Consider the following 6,781-nt stretch of genomic DNA (forward strand, 5'->3'; position numbering starts at 1 on the left):
CTCTATGTACATTTTCATATCTGAGATTCATAATGAATTACTGGTTCCAATAGAAACACTGAAGGAAAGTAACCAGTAGATCTTTAAATATAGTGAACTAGTTTCCATCTGGTCTACTGCTCTCCACAGTTTATCCTCATTCCCCCTTTGTGTCCCTCCTCACCCCTCCCATCCTGATCAGGGCCCCCAGCCAGTTCCTGCTTCCGTGAGCAGCGGCAAAGTGACATTTCACAGCGTCACTATGATGTCTTCATGTGCTTGTGAGTGCGAGGTCACGGAACACTGGCCCGGGGCAAGGCCAGAGCTGCCCTCCAGTCCACAGAAGCTCTCTGGTTCAGAAACTGGTTCAGACAAGAGCTACTGACAACCTGCTACCCTGTCGGCCTTTAGCCTGAAGTCACAGTGTAATCTCATAACCAAATACTTACTATTCGCAGTATGTTTGCCTATAGCATTTCCAAGTTGTCACTTTACCAGTTAGTAACATAAAGGTTTGTCCTTTAAAAATATGACATTTATGTGTTTCCTAGCTAAATAATTATGCTAGTTGTCAGTTGTAAGGTAAGGTGATGTGAATTGTCAGGGATGAAAGACTGAGCTTCAGTAAACATCCAGGTGAGAAAGGTATCTTTGAAGTCATTGTGCCCCAAGTTCCCACAGAGGGTCTGTAGCTGTTGAAACATCATTGTTGATGATGTAGAGATCCTGAATTATGTCATCTTCCTTAACGTGAGCTCACAGGTAATGTCCATGTTTAGCAAACAGTCATCCCTCTTTTTGCTTGTCCTTGTTGTTGCTTTACCGCTTCCTCAATGTCACCATACACACACAGCCCTAGTCAGAGCCTGCTTTAGCTCTAGGAGATGGTGGACCTCATTTACCTCCAACATATACACTCACACTCACCCAACACAAACAACTCAGTCTGTGTCAACACAAAATAAATTGCATCGACAGCTCAACCAACCTCCGCGAGCTTGTTAAATGACCGACGACATCACAGCTGAGAGACCTTCTCCAATCCAACCAGTGTGATGCCAACTCACACATACAAATACCATACCAAGAATTTTCTTGCAGCAGTACAGGTTTCAGGGATCCCGGTAGCTCCTACCATAGATGTTGTTCCTTGTAGTACGGACCTGCTCCCTTCGTGTGTTCAGAGCCGGCACCTCAGCACCGTCTGTCAGTGTGGCCTGACAAATCCTGCCTGTGGACAGGGTCATTCCTCCCATCATCCCCCCCAGTCAGGCCACAGACTCAGCCACCCGGTGAATCACAGCCCCGAGTCAACTCTCATAAGGCAACTGAAGTAACGTATTTTACAAAGTGTGATACGTGTTCAGAGACGTTGGCAACTCCATTAGCAGAGGCTAAAATTAGACTGTGCATGTTAGAACGACATAGCAGGTGAATCCTTCCAGCAGATTAATGATAGTGATGAATTAGTAATGGTTCTGTTTTCCTTCACTCACACACATACATGCCTACAGTGAAGACCAGACTTCTTTAAACTCCATCTTGCTAGATTCAGCTGTTTCTTTCCTTTGGGTATGGGTCTTACGGTACAGGCTAATACATGTCACCCTCTAGTAAGATACACACCAGGAAACCCACAGTTCCACGTCCTGTCACTGAGGTTTCCTCTCTGTTTCTTCTCTTCCCCACTGGCTTGGACACAATGTTTAGTACAAACCACTGCTGTGGTGTGTCTCCCCTGCTGGAGGCCCCTCATTCTCCAGCTTGATACAGGGCTCCTGCTGTCTGGGTCCTGGGGGCAGGGACAGCTTGTGGTTCTCAGGAAGCTGTCTGAGCAGAATAAACCCGAGGGTATTGCAAGCACCTGCATGCAGTTTGTAAAAGTGGTATACAGAGATAGAGGACAGATTACCCAGCTAAAACATGAACTTCTCTTGAACTCAACTGTGGTGAGAAACGTTTTGGGATACGTTTTGGGTAGGGTCACCGCAGTGTTTAGTTTTGGTTTAATTGTGGAGTACATATTTAGTTTTGCAATTGTTCTACCCTGCTGGACAATCATAGCTTCCACACACATGCAATATATGCATAATCAAAATCACACACCTAGCCATCTACACAAGCTCACGATGGTGGTCCATCTTTCATTTTAATCCCACCATAAAGTTTCACTGATCAGTGCCAACACTGGCTCAGCCCTCTTGCATCTTTAATGGTCTCTCTCCTGTTCGCACTGTCAGCTATAAAACTACAACCTAATGTCTTCTTGGCCTCAAGAAACAGATCTAGGATAAGTCTACTCAATTAAAATCTTAATGTTTACCAATTGTGACAAATCAAAATCCGCTGAATTTAGATGTCTAAAATTGCTAAATGAAACAAACTTCATCCCATAATTAAGATGGACCTGGCTATGACAATGTCATGACGTGATTGCCGTGTCTACGGGAGAGAATGAGGCATTAAAAATGCATGACCCATTTAAACAGCATGTAAAATTGAGCAGATAAAAAATATATGTTGCCTGTGTCCACAATAGTCTGACTCCTCCTTCTGGTCTCTCCACGACAACGAGGCACAACGTGGAGCTTCTGGGTCCTCACATTCACACACATACTCAGACACGCACACACTCACACACACACACACACACTCAGACACCCACACACACACTTCCAAAATCTCACACCCAGACAAACACACAATTTCACATGCTAGGTTGACAGAAAGAAATGGATATCTAAATGTGACATTACTTTTGTTTGTGTTTGAATGTGTTCAGGTGAAATAATACAAGGGCTCTTTGATGGCAAACCCAATGATGTAATAGAATAAAATCATAGAAGTTGTGATGTGTGGTGGCTGGTAATGAAGAGCTGTTTCAGCAATTATTAGAGGAGCGCTGACATGTGGAATTGCATTACCAACAGACATTTCTAATAACGGTTTTACGGTCGATTTTATGGAAAGGCTCTCAAGTGACAACTAGTCATTTTATTCAATTGTGTCCTATTCTATTTAAACAAATAAGCTTGTTTAGGGGCACCATTTCATGTTTTTTGCTGATTCATTGCCTTTTAGCATTCAGTCCGACACAGCAGTATCCTTTGAGCATTACAATGATCGTTTGAGCATATCAGTTGTAGCCAAGGGGACACTGTGTAAAACGCTGCAGAGAGGTTTGGTCCTGCTGTCAGGGAGGACAAACAAGTGGAACGTGAGAGCCATCAGGGTCACTACGGACAACTGCACTCATTATTCACAGCGGTGACACTTCTCACTCTTACGTGGGAGTGTGTCTCAGGTGCTGTCTTCGTCTCGCTCACACACACACACACAAACACACACAGGCTAATGAGAAAAAGGTCTAGAAATGGTCATCCCAGAATTAGAAAAGCATCTAGATAAACCCATAGAGGATAGACAGACAGACAGACAGACATCTGGTATTACATGAGCAGCTCAAGTTCAGAACTTAAAAGACCTCTCTTCTCTCATACCCCAACAGTGGTGTGAATTTCTGTGAAAAATGCATGTGAAGAAATATTCACGATCATCTCACTTTCGGCAAGTGTACTGAAGTGTGCACTCGTCTTATCTGATGATTGAACCATGAATGCTTGCGCTACGATTTGAGAATGCAGGCAATCAGAAAGTGCTTTATTATGCAGAAGTAATTTGCTCAGTAAAGACAACCAAAAAAAAAGCGAAAACTCTCAGTGGAACACTAAACCTCTCCATTGTTTTGTCAACAACTCCTCTGACTCATCTGATCTCACCTGGATTCAAAAACAGGGTCACATTAGATGTTTACTCAACCATACATGTTAACTGTTTCTTAATGGATGAGACGATTTGTGTAGACAGAGCAGTTCATACATAGAATGTCTCCGTTCCTTTTTCTGTTATAGTTGTCATGAGAGCTCTGGGATGTTGAAACACGATACTGTAGATTTTGCACCCATTTGATGAACGTTCTTTTAGTACAACACCGCATATCAGTGTTGTTCTTATATAGTAAACCTGAGGTATTTTTTTGACAGTTACTGGGCACTTGCAGTTTTTTTTCCCCATTTTGGTGAACTATGTTTTATAGACCTTAATTGGAGCCAGCTCTCCATATTGGGGCCAGGTTCAAATCCTCCTCAAGACCCCTAAAAAGTCCTATGGAGTAGCAAATTCAAGTCTGCATGTCGTCAAATGGCGAATGTCTCTCTGCCTTGAGGCAGACTACCTTCAAGTCTCAGTCAATCTGTCCATGGAGGATCTGCTCACACACCAACACTAAGCAAACTCCAACACACGGCTTTTCTAAGTCTCACACACACACACACACACACACACACACACTTACACATCCAAACATTCCAGATGGCAAACCAGATTGTTCTCTGCTAATTTCCCATGCGTACTGTTTCTATAGAAGCACAATCAACTAAGGGACCCGTTGGTTCAAGCTTGGACTTCACAACAATTGCTACACATGGAGCCACACAAACACACACACACACAAGCAAGGCCACACTCTTAAACAATATCAATGTTACCACATATCTAAGAAGATGGATCCCAAGCGGGTGTGTGAATGGTCATGCATTGTTGTCAAATCACGTATTGTTTATTGGGCAATCTTATGACAAGTACACAAAGCTCCTTTCTAAGGGATTCAATAACAAGCATTTTTTCTGTGTGGGGAACAGGGAAGGGATTTCCCAACTCACTGCTCTCCAACAAAAAGCTTCCAGTTTTTCTCAATCTAAAGACATACTTGGTTTTATGGGGCATGTATAAAGGGGCAACAGCAGTTGTGTGTTGACCCATTTCAACACAGCCATTGTTGACTGGCCCTTAAAAGTTACTTATACAATAAAGTGCCACTAATATTGCTGATAGGATGACAATATGCAGCTGTTAAACTGAGGACAAACAAAGTAACATGGAGGGTAAATTCCCAAGTACCAAGCAAAGAATTCATAAAGAAAATTCTGCATCATGTTTTTGCATCCTCCATATTATTCATGATCTTGTCAGAGACAATTATGCTGCATCCACACACTCTGTTTTTCTGTGACTGTTGCCATTTGAACAAGAAGCTGGGCAAAAAACTAAATAAAAAAAATGAGTGTTCCGTTCTCAGGCATGCCAAAGCGTATAGTATATGTGACATTTAAAAGCCCTCAGAGCTCAAGTTTTGACATTAGTTAGATTTTCTATTTTCTGCCATGAGTGAGTCTACTCAATTTAGTGGTGTTAAGATGGAGGACATTGAGTTCAATGAAAAAAAGAGGCTACACTAGAACATCCACCCAGCGGTTCCTGAAGGTTCTTGGGACCACAGGCTTCGTGCTAAGGAAGGTTCTCCTTGTGAAGGAGGCAGAACAAGGCAGCCTCTAGCTCCTAAGAAAAGGTCAAGAGGTCGGGGGCAGCAGGGATCCCAGGCCTGGCTGCAGGGTGGTAGGGAGCCCTCCCCGGATGGTCCAAACTGAAACATCAGTGAAGATTGTCTCCTGGCTCCTGAGTCTGTACCCTCATGGCACCATCGGAGGCGCTGCAGGCAGAAATGCCCAACAGATAGACCCACTTGTGTATAGGTCAACAAAAAGTGCTGTTAAAGGTAATGGTTTTAAGCGGCTGTTGTGAAAAGCTCATGATTGGCTTGTTGTTCTGACCAACATTTTTTTTTTTTTAAGACCTAGTTGATCTAGTTTTTGAATAAAGGTCGGTTCTCAAAAACACTTGGACTCATCAACCAAATCATTAGCACCATGTTCATGAAATATGCACGAGCAAGGTGCCAAAAGGCCAAATTAACATACAGTTAACAAGACGGAATAATTTTCTGAAAGCATTTGTGTGTGTGCAGATGCATATTACCACATAAAGTTTATGACTGCCTGGTGAAACCTCCATCAACAGGTAATAATAATAAACTTGCAGGCTCAGATCGGGTTTCACCAATCAATAAACCACCTGCAAAACATCTCTAGATGCACGCACAAAGGCTCATAATAGATATTTACTGTAACTTTAACCCGGAGTACACAGTATGTAGGTAGGGTTCAGCCAACTGCAAGGAGAGAGAAGCATAGGGCCCTTAAGGCTTTGGTCTTCCATCGTAAGTGCAGTCTACCATGATCGAACAAGCCAATAACCAAGTCTGTTACAAGTGTCATGTTTCTCCAAATTTAGCATCCAGAAGTCATGTCCTTCAAAACTCTTTCATTCGTTCAAGTCATGTACACGCACACAATTAGACTAACATACAATGAGCATACTATAGCTACTTTCATTTCAATGTGTAATTATTTTTCCTACGTCATTTAGACAATAGGTGTACAGTGTTTTCTATTCAAAGGGATGCAAGTTTTGTCCCATACAGGGTCCAAGAACACAATACTACATTTCATGACTGCAGTCACAGCTTGTCATTCTCATTTAATATGCTCGGCTTGTCTCCTGTCTTACAGACATGAGAATGCCTCTAGAGATCTCCTAAAGAGCCTTAGGCCAAGTCTCATCAGTGTCGTTAATCAGTGTCACGCTACCCACATGCCAAGCTTTAGGTGGCCAGTAAGTGGCATCGCGTTGACAAAGACGGCGTCCATTTTCCTCTGCAGACAGCAGGAACAAATGACATCTTGTTGACGGTTCATTAGCCATATCCGTTATCTTTTGGGTTGGGAAGAACATTGGTTGTTTATGCTGGCTTCTGACAGTCCAACAAACATTTTAGCTTTCTGTGTATACGGGTGAACATGCTGTGTGAATACTGAGGTAAAAACAAAAATGTGTTTCTTCCTTC

The sequence above is a fragment of the Hypomesus nipponensis genome, chromosome 13 (assembly GCF_054491055.1).
Source record: "Hypomesus nipponensis isolate SF chromosome 13, ASM5449105v1, whole genome shotgun sequence".
Lineage (NCBI taxonomy): Eukaryota > Metazoa > Chordata > Actinopteri > Osmeriformes > Osmeridae > Hypomesus > Hypomesus nipponensis.